Here is a 15,310-nt window from a genome sequence, read left to right on the forward strand (position 1 = left end):
GGACAGAGCAGAAAGCTCAGGCCCAGGAAGAGGGATCAGCAGGGCAAGGATGCCTTGATGAGCGCAGTCAGCCTCTATGCAATCTGACATCCCCTCCCCAGCCCCTCGCTCCCAGCCACAGCCCCACCTCACCCCCAGGCCTGCAACCCAAGATCTCATGGAAACCCCTCTTTGCTTTTGGCCCTACTTTTTGGTTTCACTCACAGAAGACTTTGCCAAATGTTAAGCCAGCCCTGAATGACAACCATTTTCCCCAGGATTAAAAATCCCTTTAGTTGAGCCATCATGCCACACAGGCTGAGCCTGGGAGGAACATCTGGGAAGACATCTGGTCCATGAGCCGACCTCCCTCACAGATAGGGCCTTCAGGGGCATTAGCCCTGGTTCCTACCACAATACCAGGAATGGGCTTTGGGTCCCTGCTCCGGCCAAGGACTTACTCATTGCCTGAGGAGAGTCAACAAATTTCCAGTCTTTGCGATCTGGGGAGAACCTGCCCTATCAACTTACTTAAGCACGCATTATAATAAGCAAAGCAGTGTCTTCAAAAATGGTCCATTTCCTCAATAAAGGCAGAGAATTAACCATAATTCAAAATGTCAGTTATCTTGCAATACTGATGAGAACTACAAAGACACATTGTTTTGCTCTGTGGCAGGCTGAGATAAATTCAGCCAGTTGCTCTCTCTTCCCCACAACAGTCACCCATAAGACAGCCTGACCTTGACAGAGAGGCTTTTGCCACTGGGATTTTCACAGAAACCCTAGATAGTCACCCTTATCTCTCTGGGGAATGAAGTTGCTGGGGACTGTTTAGGAAGGAGGGAGAGCCCAGCTTAGGCCTGGTGTTTCCTGGAGGAGAGATGGTGGTGGTGAGGGGGCCCACTGTGTGCTGAGTGGGAGGTCAGCCACGTGAGCTGCTCCATTTCTGGCAGTGGCACCACCGGCAGACCTCCCTGGAGCCAGTCAGTCGAGTCAGACTGATTATGCCAATTCAGTCTTTATCTAAGACTAGCAGATAAGGCTTCAAGCCCAGAGGGGTGACCACGGGATGTGCCCAGTGGGAAGGAGACCTAAGGAACACTGTAGTTAATGGGGAGGGTGGGGAAGAACACAGAGAGCCTCTCAAGCTCCTCTATAGCAGCCCCTGTGCGGGTCTCCAGCAGTTCCCAGACAAGATAGCAATGCTGGTCTTCCCTCCATGCACCACCTGAACACGCTAGGCCAGTGGCTCTCCATCTCCAGGGAGTATCAGAGTCACCTAGAGGGCCATAACCTAAACACAGGTAGCTGGGGAGATCTTCATTCAGTAGGCTGGGAGCAACTGGGAACTTGAATGTCCAAGTTTTCAGGTGACTGATATTGCCTGTCCAAGGACCACACTTGAAGAACTGTTGGTGAAACTGGCATATTGGCAATACTGTTGGTGATACTGGCAATATTGACATACATCCTCAGGTCTGTCTCCCTCACCCACCTCCCTCACGACTCTTAGGAAACAAAGATCACAGGACACCCTGCACCTAAGAAAGTCCCTAATGGGGAAGGATGGCCACCTAGCTCCCCATAATCCGTGGTGATCTAAGCACTAAGGTGTTGCCATAAATGAGCTGTGGAGGGCCTCACCTTCCCCATTAGTAATGCGACTAATACACATTCAGGCAAGCTTCTTCCTGCACTAGAGTGTTCAAGGGTCCTGAAAGAGAAAGGAAAGTCTTGCTTCACCTGCATGTTTGTCAAGGGCCAACCTCCTTCTCTCCATTTTATCTGGACATGGTAAGAAATGGGTGGGATGCCTCCTAACAATAACAGAATTTTCCCAATTACTCCTCTCATCCCTTATGACATTTCTGTCACTCATTTTGCTTATTCATAAACCATAATTACTGAATACATTATGGGTACTATAATTATGAACCAACTACTCTCTGGTAGATCAATTAAGAATAATAAAAATAAAATATTTATTTTGTCTTCATTTACTTCTCTAATGCTCTAATGACTCTTTTCTTTATTATTATTATTATTATTTTTTTATTCTTTGGCTTCTTTTATTTATGTAGCTCTGGATTTCTGCCCTATATAGTTTTCCTTCCCTCCAAAGAACTTTCAACATTTCTTTCAAGGCAGGCCACCTGGTGACAAACTCTTTCCATTCTTATTTGTCCACAAATGTCTAGTCTTTATTTCCCTTTTTCCTTTTGAAGGATAATTTTGCTGGATACAGAATTCTAGGTTTGTGGTGTTTTTCTGCACTCAGCTTCCAGATCACTTGTCCACTCACAACCAAACCTCCAAGTGCCCATCTGAAGACGTTGTTTTCAGCTTTCCCCATACTTGCTACCTCGCTGTGCTCTTCTTCCTTGGGTTTAAGGTTTGAGCAAAATATTCATTCTGATGATGAAGGCATTTGATCAACTTTTTAACATCTCATCTCACCACCTTCTACCTGGGGCCCTCTCCTCGCTTTGGTATCCAAGCATGATAGGACCTTGTCTGTAGTCATCTTCCCCAGGGTGCTGACAGATACTATCCTAGCCATTGTCATCCAGGCTATCCCAGAAGCCACCTGCTGCCCTGGTCCCAACCCTGATCTGAATCACAGAGGCGAATCCTGGCAATCCAAGTCCTACCCTCTAGACCAGTAGCAGGATCTCTGGCACTCATACCAACACCTTGCAAATCTCCACAAACTGCCCAGAGGAGTGAAGTTTCTACAGCCAGACATGCTCCATCCCATCCCCATTCTTGCTTTCAGATGACCTGCACAGGGCAAAAGACTACTTGCTCTTCCTCATCAAACCATACTTTCTCCTCTCTCTCTAATGCTACTCCCACTGGACCTCCTGCATGAAATCTGGAAGCAAATCAGGGAATGTGGGCTATAATTTCGAGCTTCAGTCCCCACAGGGCAGAAATGGACAGTGACCACAGCTGAGATTCCAAAAGGAAAAGATTTTCCAGACGTTGCATAACTAATTCTTAGTAGAACTGAGAACAAGCCCAGGTCTCTGAGACTTGAACATGCACTTTCCCTCACAGCAAGTTGGCCCCTGAGGGTGTCATCTGAGTGATCTAACCACAGGTGCCCACATGGGTGATGCTGGGGCTGGGGAGAATCTCACTGTTCCATAGGCTATAATGAATGAGCTCTCCAAGCCCCCCAGCCAGGGGATAGGAAACCCCTTAAATCCCACTCTCAAGGAGCCTGCTGCCTCATCCCAGGCTCTTGGGCCTCTTCTCACCTCCAAAGTACAAGGTCCCAAAGCTCTTCCCACTGCCCAACCACCTGCTGCCCCTTCTTCCTGGCCAACAGAGGCTGCTCAGCAAACAGGGGTCTCCCCCAGTGTTCATGCTACTTGCTGCTGGGGAGAGGCTTCAAACTCCAGGTGAAAAGTAGATTCTTCAAAATCAAAAGCAGAGCTGGGAGACGATCCATATAGAAAAATGTTTGTTTCCCCAAGGGTATTTCACAGAACACCTGCAGTTTTCCTTAAAGCCAGAGTGCTACAGATAAACGTGCTGGAATCTCCCGAAGTCTGGTTTGGAAGAGACGTGGTTCCCACTGACAGAGTAAAGGCTCTGTGAAGTCCTTGTAGAAAGGGATCTGCTTCTCAAATTTATTAGATTGTGGCACTCTGTCAACACTCCCAGGATGACCCCCTGTGGAATTAAGGCTCAGCAAAGCTCAATCTAGGCCCAGAATTAATTTTTAAGACATTTTAAACAGGTAACAGCCTGAGAGAACATCTAACCCAGGGATCAACAAACTATGGCCAAGTCTGACCATCACCTACATTGCCTATGAGCTAGGAATTTCTTTTTCCTTTTCTTTCTTCCTTTCTTTCTTTTTTCTTTTTCTTTTTTTTTTTTTTTTTTCTTTCTTTCTTTTTTTTTTTTTTTTTTTTTTTTGACATTTTTAAAGATCTGGGCGGTGGGGAGAGGAAACGAAAGGCGTATGCACCAGGAACATATGTGGCCCTGCAAAGCCTAAAATATTTACTGAATTTTCCTTTACAGAAAATCCTTGCCAACCCCTGACTGGCTGCCCCACCTCTCACATAAGATGTGGTCCAAAAAAACCCTTCACAGAGAGGAAGAAGGAGCTGGACCACAAAGATGCAGGGAAAGGAAACCAGGCCTCAGCTTGGGGTAGACTTCAGCTAAGGACAGTGAAAACGCGTCCTCTGACCATTTCCTCCAGAGCCTGCAACCCCTAGAAAAGGATAGGTTGGGGGAAATGAGCTATGCCTGGACCTAGAACCAAAGGAGGGAGGGAAGGATCAGCCACAGGCCTGGTGGCACCACCTCCCCCCCCACCCCGGAGCGAATCGGCTAGAGGCACAGCGTCCCACCAGCATCTGGGAGGAGGGTGCGACTGGCAGGCTAGGTCTGCAGGGCCGGGCCAGTTGGGAGGGGGGCCTGCTGGCGGTGGGCGGGACTTGCTCCCAGAAGTTCTGAGATCCCGGGACTGTCCCAGGCCCGCCGCCCGCTGATCCCGAGTTCTCTGTAACCTGACCCAGGCCCAGCCGTGAAGGACACCGCGGCGGGGCAGAGGGGGCATGCACAGTATACAAAGGGATTCAAGGGGATTTGATTACAGAGTTGCACCAGCCACTTCCTGGAATCCAATGGGAGTGAGTTCTGAGAACTGGAAGCAGGGGGGCCGGGGTGGGGGTAGCTAAGCGGGCAAGGGAAAAAAAAAGGCCAACAGCTGGCTTGTGAGCGTGAGCACTGGGAAGGGACGCTGCGCCTGGTACGGCCAGGCGGGCTGGCAGCTCATGTTCTTTCCCTAGCCTGGAACTGGACGGATTCCGGGGCCCCGAAGGCATCCCAGGCCTCCCATGGGGAACCTCTCCTTCTCAGACCTCCTCCTCACCCCCCACCACCCCGCAGTGCCTGGCCCATCCCAGCCTCCTTTGCCCCCAGGAGGTAGAGATGCACCCCCACCCCCAATGCCTTTCTCTCTTCTTCCTTCCAAGTGTCCCCACCACTTTGCTTCTGTTCTCTGCTAGCTTTTCTTTCCTCCTCCTCCCTCTCTTCAGCCCTGGTCCTTGTGCTCTTCTGCTCCCTCCTTGGAACTTCTCTTCCTCCACCTGACCCCCCTCACTGTGGTTCCACACTTCATAGCTAAGCAGTAAAGGACAAAACTTCCAGTGGGAGTTGGAACACAATAACGGCGGTGTGGGGGTGGGGATGGGGGGGCTCACTTCTCCACAGTGGTGCTGCAGACTCCCTGGTGAGCTCTCTTTCCAGCCAGACAGGAAATCACGAAGCGCTGGAGAAGGTAATTACAGAGTAAGGCTGGTTCTCAAAGCCTGCTTCCTCTCAAGGCAGCACGGCTGCTGGGTCCCGTCATGACTCATGGGCAGCCGAACAACCCCATTTCTCCAAGCCACCCCACCACCACCACCATACACACTTCATTTGCCTTTTTCCTTCTTTTGCTGTCACTCACCAAGACCAAGGGAGGGTGTCGGGACCACTCGGGTGCCTGGACCTTTGTGGTAGCTGTGTGCATCCAGGTGAAAGCACAGGGTGATAAGGCAAGGTGGCTTCACCCTCTAACCACGGGCTTCTTGAGAGGACGACCTGTGCCTTTTGAAAAAAAAAAAAGGTTTCTACCTTTTTTTGAAAACCTTTTTGAAAAAAAGGTTTCTACCTTTCTACCACAGTGTGGTAGAAAGCCACTGTGACCACACTCCCAAACCAATGCATTGCACTTGGGACCATCCTGGAAAATCTGTTACATGTGGAAATTAAGTACACTGCCCCCAAACAGGCCTGGGAAGGATCTGGAGTCATTTGGACAAGGTATGTCCAATGGCTCCGCTGTTTAGCTAAGGAGATGAAGACAACATGCAGTGGAAATCTGAAAGGACCTATTCCCCAGACCATACATCACCAGCCTCCTCCTGTCTGACATTCTTTTGTCAATTGCAGATTTACCTAAAAAAACAAACCAAGTCTGATGTCCCTTCTAGGGAGGAGCCAGCAGACAGGGTGCCATCCAGATCCATCTAAAGCTAGGACAGGGAGGACTGGTCCCTTCCTTCAGCAAGCACATCTTTTGGTTTCAGCCCAGCTTACTCCCAGGACCTACTGGGTGGTAGGTACCGTGCCTGAGTCATGTATGATTTTTGAGGATGACATTATGGCATGATGCTAATACACAGAAGCAAAGTACAAACTCCAGCAAGTTCCTTGGCCTCATGTATGAGGCTTCCCTGAAGTAGAGTCCATGTCCCTGGATTTGCCTTGACCATTCTTGTCACTGGTTCTCCAGCCTGGAAAGCATTGTCCCCCACCTCTATGTTTACCTCTGCAAGAGATGATCTGATCCTCCCTGACTTTACTGATGTTTCCCCAACCTCCCAGGACACTAGCTGCCCAAATCACACATCTGAGGCCCCTGAGCCTCTGTGTGCAATAAGCTGGATTTTTCGAGGTCCACATAGTGAAAACCACCAGGGCTCTGCGCAGGTCCCTTCAGATCCCCTTCACTGGTTCATCGCGTGCTTTCCAACTCTGGTGTGCTTCTTTCTTCCCCAGTGCTTTGTACTGGCCTCCATTCTCCTTTGGAGGACCACCTTTGGCCTGCTGGAGCCACTCTACCTGCACACAAGTAGATAGACTTACATGACTGGAATTTTATGGGTTCATGGAATGACCTCTGTCTTCCCTGTTATAGGACATCTATCAGTCAGGATCTAGGCTTGGCAGACAGAAAACACATGTATTATCTTCACAGAGAGAATTTAAATAATAATTAACCTAGTACTAAGAACAGAAAAGGCCAAGGGGAATATTTAAGTAGCAAAGAGGTAGCAATTATTAGAAGCAGCTAAGTCTCTCAGTAGGAGGGAACAAAAGGGAGTACTAGAATGAAGAAAACTAGAAGGTCTGGAAGGAGACACCCCCAGGGCTAAAATTTATCCCTCTCAAAGGGACTGCTGCTCTGCTGGAGGAAGGGTCTGGTGGCTCTGGGACCTGGAGCCCTGAGAAGGGAGTGTCGGCCAACAGATGATGGCATTTCTGAGGGGGGAACAATGGGCCTATTTCTGCAAGTATTGGAAAAACTGGAAACTGGAACATCAGTTCTTGTGGAGCAGCACTGCTATGGGATCCCCACAGGAGCAGCAAGCATATAGAGCAACAGAAAGCAAACAGGGAGGAGTGCTGGCCACACCAAACTGCAGGCTGCCTTGGAGAGAGGATTCAGTATATCCCCCTATAGACATTAGAATCACTTTACCTGCAGTGTGTATGAGTTCCAGGGACAACTGGAAATTAACAGAGGCAGAGCCAGAGCTGAAGAAGAAAGCTATTGTTCGTTTCAACATGGTCATATTCTGATGTTGTGCTCAAGAAGGGAACTGTTTCTCTTTCATGTATGGGTCAGTTTATTCTGGGAGACAATAAAGACCCCCTACTTAAGAAGCTTAACTAACCAGGTCCTTGAATATGGAAACTATGGAACATCCCAAATAAGGCGGAGTCTACTGAGTAGGTAGTGGAATCTCACTTTCTCCTCCCACCCACTAGTACCCAGAGGGATCAAGTGGTCAGAGAGCGGCAAGACCAGCCCCGAAACTGGAGTCATTCCTCCATTCAGCAAGTATTTATTGAGCACCTACTGTCTCAGCCCCAGGTCTAAGGTCCTTGGAAAATATCTATTAATCAGACATTTTCAGAAGTGGCAGGCATGGAATATGAGCCATATGGTGGTAGTGATGTTTTCTCTTCATCTTTTCCTTCTGAGATGCTCTCCTTTTAATACTTCAGGATGGATTCATTTTTCACTTATTTTATCTGCAGACCTCATCAAGAATCAAAACACTTACAGCAGGGGATTAGAGTGAAAGGGGGAAGTCTGGGGAGGCAGCAGCTTACAGATGAGATAGAAACTACATTTCCCTCCATGGATATTGGCCACCATAGTTCTGGAAACTCTAGGACTGACCAGTTACAAATATTCTATCCCTATGACTGGTACATCCTAGGTACTTGGGTCTTGATGGTTTGTATATACATATGTCCATAGCCACCCTTGGCTTAGGAACCATCTTGATGCTGGGACTGGGCAGCACAACAGCTCCCCCTGGTGTTCTGGAGGAACGGCCTTGACACTGGGGGAGGGGGGACTATAAGGGTTGAAAATCAGCTGTTTACCAAGTTCTTTCATGAAGGTAACCACTTATCCATGTTGTGAACCTTAAAAGATCTAGTGTGAAGTCTCAGAGAAAATGGGGAAGTCAGAGCTTTCTCTGGGCTTAAGAATCCTTAGATTCTGTTCTCCTTGTTTCCAGTGACACCCAAGCCCATTCTTGCTGGTAACAGATGTGAATATGCACTGAGCCTGTAAGATAAGAAAGGCAAGGAGGTCAAACATGAAGACAGAGGTGCTGGAAAAAACATAGATATGGCTGCAGTTCATTGTTCACCTGAGTTCTGATGGAGAACTGTGGCTCCTGATCACTTATCCAAGGGCTGAACTGAAATCCAATTTATCCAGATCTTTGTTTTCCCTCTTTCCTTGAACCCTATTTTTTCTTCTTTCTTTGATTACCAGTCCACTCATAGGAAACAGAAGACACAAAAGAAAATCAAGTCCTTCCCAATCCTGATGATTAATAACCTGAGACTTATCCTTGTCAGACTTTCCTCAAAAAGCTTGGTAATATATATTGAAATTCCAAGAATCCTAACATGTATCTGGTTTCTCCTTTTCTATATAGTCATGGAAATTTGAACACAGAATATCTGGAAATTGACTTATGATATGGATCAATGGTAAATAAGATGGCACCTTTGAAAACTCAAATATTCCCAGACTTGGGCTCTTTGCTAAGAATCTGTTCTGTGCGTTTAATGTGTGCCCATGGGTGGACATGTGCTCTTTTGAGCCTGTATAATAAAATAAATAAATAAAAATTAAAAAGAAAAAAAGCATTTTCAGAATAGAGAAGTCAGGGAATGCAGAATAAGTATAATAAGTATACATATCCATGTCTTCTCTATTTAAGTAGAATAACCCCCTAACATATCCTACCATATCTTAAATAAGTAGACATCTTCACTGTACTGAAAGTTCTCTAACCAATAAAATTTTACATTCTTTTGGTTACCAACTCCTGGTCATTGCCAAAGTTCACCCTAAATGCTCTCTGACACTGCTGATGGGAGGGTGGGTCAATAAAACCTCTCAGAAAAATGATTTGGGGGAAAAAATGTATTAAGAATCTTGAGGACGCCATCCTCTTTGACTCTGTAACTTCACTTCTGTAGCTGTGTCTTAAGAAAATACAAAAAATACAATACTGAAAAACCATGTACATTTTTTTAAAATTTATTTTTTATTTATTTTCAGCATAACAGTATTCATTATTTTTTTCACCACACCCAGTGCTCCATGCAATCCGTGCCCTCTATAATACCCACCACCTGGTACCCCAACCTCCCACCCCCCCTGCCACTTCAAATCCCTCAGATTGTACGCATTTTTGCACAAAAGCAAATAATTAGAAATGTGCTAAAAATAGGATGTTGGTTAATTTAAGTTTATGTAAATCCAAATAACAGAATATTATGCCAATCCTGTATTGCAGAATGTAATGCAGGAATGATATATATGTATTTATAAAATGCAGAGGTAGATAAATATAAATAGATAGATACACACAATGTTACATGTTAAAATGATGCATTCTCTGGCTCATTTTTGGCTAAAGACCTAAAGATCAGAGAACAGAATGAGAGAGAGCAAGTAATCCCACATACCAAAGACGGTAGGCAGCCCAGGAAGGGAGCAGTTAACATTTCCCAAAGGAAGCCTTCAGCTAGTAGGGGGTGAAAATCCCAGGCTCCCAGCATTGGGAGGGACAATTCTAAGGTAAATTTCACGTAGTTTCTCACTCAGTTGCCCAGGACAGTCACCAGTTCTGTAACACACTCGATACTCCCCGTTCCCAGGCCCACACACCCTCTTCCCCCTTTTCTGCTTTCCAGAATGTATTTCATAATACAAAACCTGTACTTAGGTCCTTACCTCAGGCTCTACTGGAGGCCGAGAAAAGTTTAGTCACTCCCAAAATGCAATACTTTCTTGAGCACAGGTTTTTAGATCTTTAAAACTCAGGGAGGAATCTATCTTCAAAGAGCTTTGGCTTCGTCCCCCAGCCAAAGCAAGAAAACAAAAGGAAAATGTGGCTCTCCAACTCAAGCAAGGGAGAGGAAATGCTCAGAGGATACACATGAACTAATAATTCAATGAACTATCCTGTCACAACATCATCAGTGCTGTCATTATTACTGTCAAACGCTAAAGATGCTGAAGTCAGAGGCCCTGCTGGGCAGGCATTCAAGAACTGGAAAAGATTCCTGAAGGCAGGTCCTGTTTCAGGCAGTTCCTCTGCCTAACACAATTAGCTGTATGCTCCAGCTGTTTGGAAGGGCCCTGTGTTTTAGAGACCACAGTGTTGTACCCACCAAAATGTAGTCCTAAGTTTCAAAAATGGGAAGACTCAGTCTTGTTCTGAGTCTCTCATTCCCAGTATGGAACCTGAGCCCCACCTAGACAGACAGCTGGCTCTCTTCTCCTTTTTCCTCATGGATTTCAAACTGTGCTTTAGAATAAGTAGGGGTTCTGAGGCCAGGAAGGAAGTGGCCCTAATAACATGTGGTTCCTCAGGTCTGAAAAGGAAGCCAAAGGGGAGCAAGAGGTCCTGGTTCAATCCCTGATTCTTATCCTTGACTCCCAGGCCTACAACACCAAACTGAGCCCCTAGACTATTTGAGAAAGGTGGGCAAGAGAGAAGTGGAACCAACAGGGTCAGTAGTGGTAGATTCCCAAGGTTTAGGATAGAAGTTACAAAGTCAATGTCTTCAGAGTTCAGGCCAGTAATAACATAAGTGAAACAAGCAGAGATTTTCAGGTGAAGAGTGCATGCCCCATCTAAAAGGAACTTTGGAGCACTAGTCAATTGGGATGCTTTTGCTAGACTAATTTTTAAGAACAACAAAGAAATCAAAACTCCAGATTGTAAATGAAAGTCGCTGACTTCATTGGTAGCAACCAGTTCAATTTGCTCACCCCATGTTGGCCTGCATGGTCCAAACACATCTGTGGACTATCGTTGGCTTCTAAACCATAAGGTAGACATACATCAGGGGAGTGAGATAATCTACTGTAGTTGGAGAATGTATTAAAACAGACATCAGGTAGCATAGTAACAGACAACTTTAAAAGTTTGAAAAAGCAGAAAGAATGGAGAAAGATATTAGGAACTGAGTTACAGACAGGCAAAAGGGACTGCACTCAAACTCATAAACTTACAAACTTTGATTTGGGGACCGTTTCAACATCTACCCTTATGAGGTATAAGTATAATGGTGACTTTATGTAGCATTATGACCCCATTGCATCACACAATATCCTGACCCAGGGAATAGCCAGTTATCTTTCTTCTTCCTATCACTGGCTTACCTGCCTGAGGAACATCTGGTTTAGGACTAGTAGGTTCTGTGCTCTAGCCTCACTCCCCTACTCCTACCCTCAACCCTCAAAATTTTCTCTTTTACAAGAAGCCTGAGACTACCAACAAGACAAGTAGAAAAATGGCACATTGCATGAAGACATCCAGAAAGAGATGACAGCCCATGAATAGAAAGGATAAATGATAACAAAGAGTTTAGAAAAGGAATAAAGTTTAACACTTAAGCAAGACCCAAAGAAAGAAGTTCCTGGCCCAGGCAGAGCCTGGATGAGACCCTGGGGGGCTTTAGTCCAGGGGACTGTGAGAGTAGAGAGAATACTCCATTATCTCCACCTTTCAGTGATTTTTCAAGGTAGTCATTCAGTATGTTTATTCAGTGTGTTTCAGCTGTAAAATTGAGATCATTGTTAACAAGATAAGTGAAATAATAGCACAAACTCCAGATAAGATCTTGTTGGAACATGGCCATATGGGCACTCATTTACTGTGGCTGCTTTTGCCTACAAAAACTACAATGTGTACTATCTGGCCCTTTACTTTCAAGGTTCCCCCCTCAAGTAACTCTATCTCCTGACATAACTCACGAAAGTGGTTGTGAGGTGTAACTAGGGTCATGAATTTTTTACTTCATACAGGACTTAATCATCAATATATATTTAATACCTTAGACACTAAGATTCAAAGGTCTTGCCCTTAATTTCAATCTTGGGGCACCTGGTAGGCAGGTCTCCTTGTGCTGCTACTTTGACTCTAGACTATAAGCTCTTCAATAATATATGTTTGTGAACAACGTTACATTCTATGTAAATCTGGCAAAAATGGTGAGTGTGGTATAGATAACTGGCACCAGGATAAATCAGGAAATGCTACTGGCCTCCTTTGTTTTTGCCTTCTCTCCAAGACTACACCAGTGTAGTCTTACACAAGATCTTACACTAGATCTTACAAGATCTAGTAGAGCATTATGACAGGGTGCCACCCTAAGACAGAGCAATGACATATTACTACAGGGCACCACAACAAAATAGACTTAGTTATAACGTTATAACTAACCTGTTACTGTGGGGTACCATTGTAAGGTATACTTCTATTTAGTGCTGTAACTAATATGTTACCGCATGTTCTATCTAATGATACCACATATTATATCTAGTGCTATAACATTATTGCAGGAGCCTCTTTTCCTCGGCCCAGGGACAATCTCTCCCCACCCCATGCTAAGACCAAATGTGCCCACAAAGAGCAAACTGACCATCAGAGAAACCCATGTTCCATCAGGAACAAAAAGCTCATCAATATCTAGACAATACGACAAAACCCAGGAACCTACCTAAGTCCGCTGAACAATAATTCCTGCATCTTTCAAATTGCGAAGATGATAGCAGAAATGGGTTGAGGCCTCAAGTTTATAGATCAGTTTTGGTCTGTCTGGCACATGATTTTTAAAGATTGTGCAACTTAAGGGTGATGTGTGGGGAGTCAGAGATGATGTGGCAGGGAGCCTGCTTCCCCACCCCCTCTCTGCCTGCCTCTCTGCCTACCTGTGGTATCTCTCTCTCTCAAATAAATAAAACTTTTTAAATAAATAAATAAATAATTCCAAATACACATAGGCCATTCTAGGCCCTTCTTCATATTTACAATTCCGGGGCTCCATGTTGATGTGACCTGAACTTTTTTCTAGAAAAATGGGCATCTTCATTACTAATTATTAACAAATGAAGCTAGAAGTATAAACTAATGATCTGGCTATGGGTTTTCTGGTTGTTGTACCCCAGCCCAGCCAGCTCAAAAACATCTACCAGTCTATCAAACCAAGTTAAGTTCTTTTTATATCCAGAAAGCATCTCAACCTATCAAGCCAAAACCCAACCATACATTTCATTAATGAGCCTCTTAAATAGGAACTGTATTTTCCTCGGACTCACTTGATTATCCCTTTACCTATATACCCCACTTCTCCTGTTAACATGAAAAAAAGGCAGGGGTACACTAGGTTGCCACAGGTTACCTTTCAGCTGAGCAAAAACACACAAAACACATTCTTCAGTGAAAGGAGAGAGATTTTACTTAGACACCCTGGGGCGGAGATGTAAAATCAACGATGATCATGGTGGTCTTGGGCCTGCACCAGGAGAGGTTTTTCTTTTTCCTGGCCATGGGAGAAAACACGACATGGAAAAACAAGATGTCAAGCAGTGTCTTCAACCAGGGCATTGCCTTATGCTGCTGACTAAGGAAACAAGAATGAAAAAAAACTTAAGATTTATATTCAGGAAACCCATGTGTTTGTTTTGTTTTGTTTTTAAATATAGGGAGCTTCTAAGCTCAGTTTCTCAGATTTCATGAGACTTAAGACCAGGGAGTTTGAGCAGCTCACCTTTAAAAAGGTGGGTCCAGGGGTTATGTCAACCTCTCTACTGAATAGGAAGATTCAAGGGAGGCTCTAGCATAAAGGAGGCAAGTAATGAATGCAGAAAGTCTGTTTTTGGCAGGACTGTTGGAAAGTAGGGTAGAGCTGGGGTTTTGCAGGGAGCAGGGAGGCCAGGAAAGAATTGAAGATAGTCTCCAGAAGGCAAATGGAGAACTTTGCTTTGCCAAAAGCATGACATTTTGGAATGCCTGCAAGCTAGGATGACAATTCCTCAGGTTTGAGAGTCCCCTTTTGTAATCAGAAAATGTCATCAATACCTTGTCTTCTTGTTCTTTTTCTGGCATAACTTCTTTGATTTTTTTCTCTGTAGTGAATCCTTCACATGGCATACTGAACACTTACATCTGTGGTACTTCACCATCTTCTTACATTTCCAATTTCTGGCCAACAGCAGAGATCTTCTTGCCAAGGCAGCCTCTGTCTGCTGCCCCTTTCCCCCACCCCAGGTCCATTTGTCCAAAGCAGCACCCCCATCACTCCCTTTATATACAGAGACAAGTGGCCATGACATGGGAGCTCCTGGTAAAAGGACCTGATGATTGGTGATGCCTTGTCACAATGGCTGAAAGTCAACAAAGAGCTTGGTTGGGTGGTTGGCAAGTAGTGAGACAATTGGATAAAATCAAGAAAGTACCTATTAGGACTGCTAGAATCAGCTGACTGCCCATCAGTATAGCCCATACGAACAACCCTAAAAGATACGAACAAAGTAAAACTGTTCTGGCCTTTCAGACCCAGTATCTTCAAAGCCTTTACTGGCTGGCACATTTAAGTATGCATTCCTGGTCCCATTATCTTATTTCTAGAAAGAACTTTTTTAGCAAGGATTTGAACACCCATAAATATATCTACACAAATCAAGATAATAAATATATCTTCCACTCCCAAAAGTTCCCCTGTAACCCTTTGTAACTCCAATCCACAACAATGTGGAGTTCAAAACTCTAGTCCAACTTATCTTGGTTATGTACTACCCTTGCCCTGTCCCCCAGAACCTCACAGAGATATACCTTCAATCTCAAGAAGTGCAATATCTGGGAAGAGAAGATATGCTACAAAAAAATTCTAGACAGAATCTGGTAAATGATATAAAATGTATCCAAGAGGTGAAGAGTTCATTAAAGAAGTAATTATAGAATTTGGGACCTTATTTTGAGTCTTGAATGACATATAAGTATTTAATAAGTAAAGGTGCTAAAATTTAACAGTTGAAGTAAGACACTGAATTTCCCATCAACACCTGTACATTTCTACATTTCAAATAACCCAACTTAGCTCAAACAGCAGAGGTTCCCTGAGGGTGAGAACAGAAGACATGGCTAGAAAGCAAGGTTGAGGTTGAGAGGGCCAATATGAAAACTTCAAAGGCAGTAAAGAGTTT

At 44.9% G+C, this 15,310-nt stretch overlaps 1 long non-coding RNA gene across 3 annotated transcripts; it reads right to left on the minus strand.

Moving 5' to 3' along the window:
- Positions 1 to 6,171: 6,171 nt before the first annotated feature.
- Positions 6,172 to 14,442, minus strand: LOC309843548. Of its 3 annotated transcripts, XR_014300202.1 has the most exons (4): positions 14,187 to 14,442; positions 13,507 to 13,647; positions 8,173 to 8,359; positions 6,172 to 6,615 (listed from the first exon to the last, which is right to left on the minus strand). It is a non-coding gene; the product is annotated as an uncharacterized lncRNA (long non-coding RNA). The 3 variants fall into 3 exon arrangements; XR_014300203.1 differs by lacking the exon at positions 6,172 to 6,615 and having other exon boundaries at positions 7,622 to 8,359; positions 13,507 to 13,728; positions 14,187 to 14,441; XR_014300204.1 differs by lacking the exon at positions 6,172 to 6,615 and having other exon boundaries at positions 7,630 to 8,359; positions 14,187 to 14,435.
- Between the last annotated feature and the right edge of the window lie 868 nt (positions 14,443 to 15,310).

The sequence above is a fragment of the Mustela nivalis genome (genome assembly GCF_964662115.1).
Source record: "Mustela nivalis genome assembly, chromosome: 11".
In the NCBI taxonomy this organism is placed as follows: domain Eukaryota; kingdom Metazoa; phylum Chordata; class Mammalia; order Carnivora; family Mustelidae; genus Mustela; species Mustela nivalis.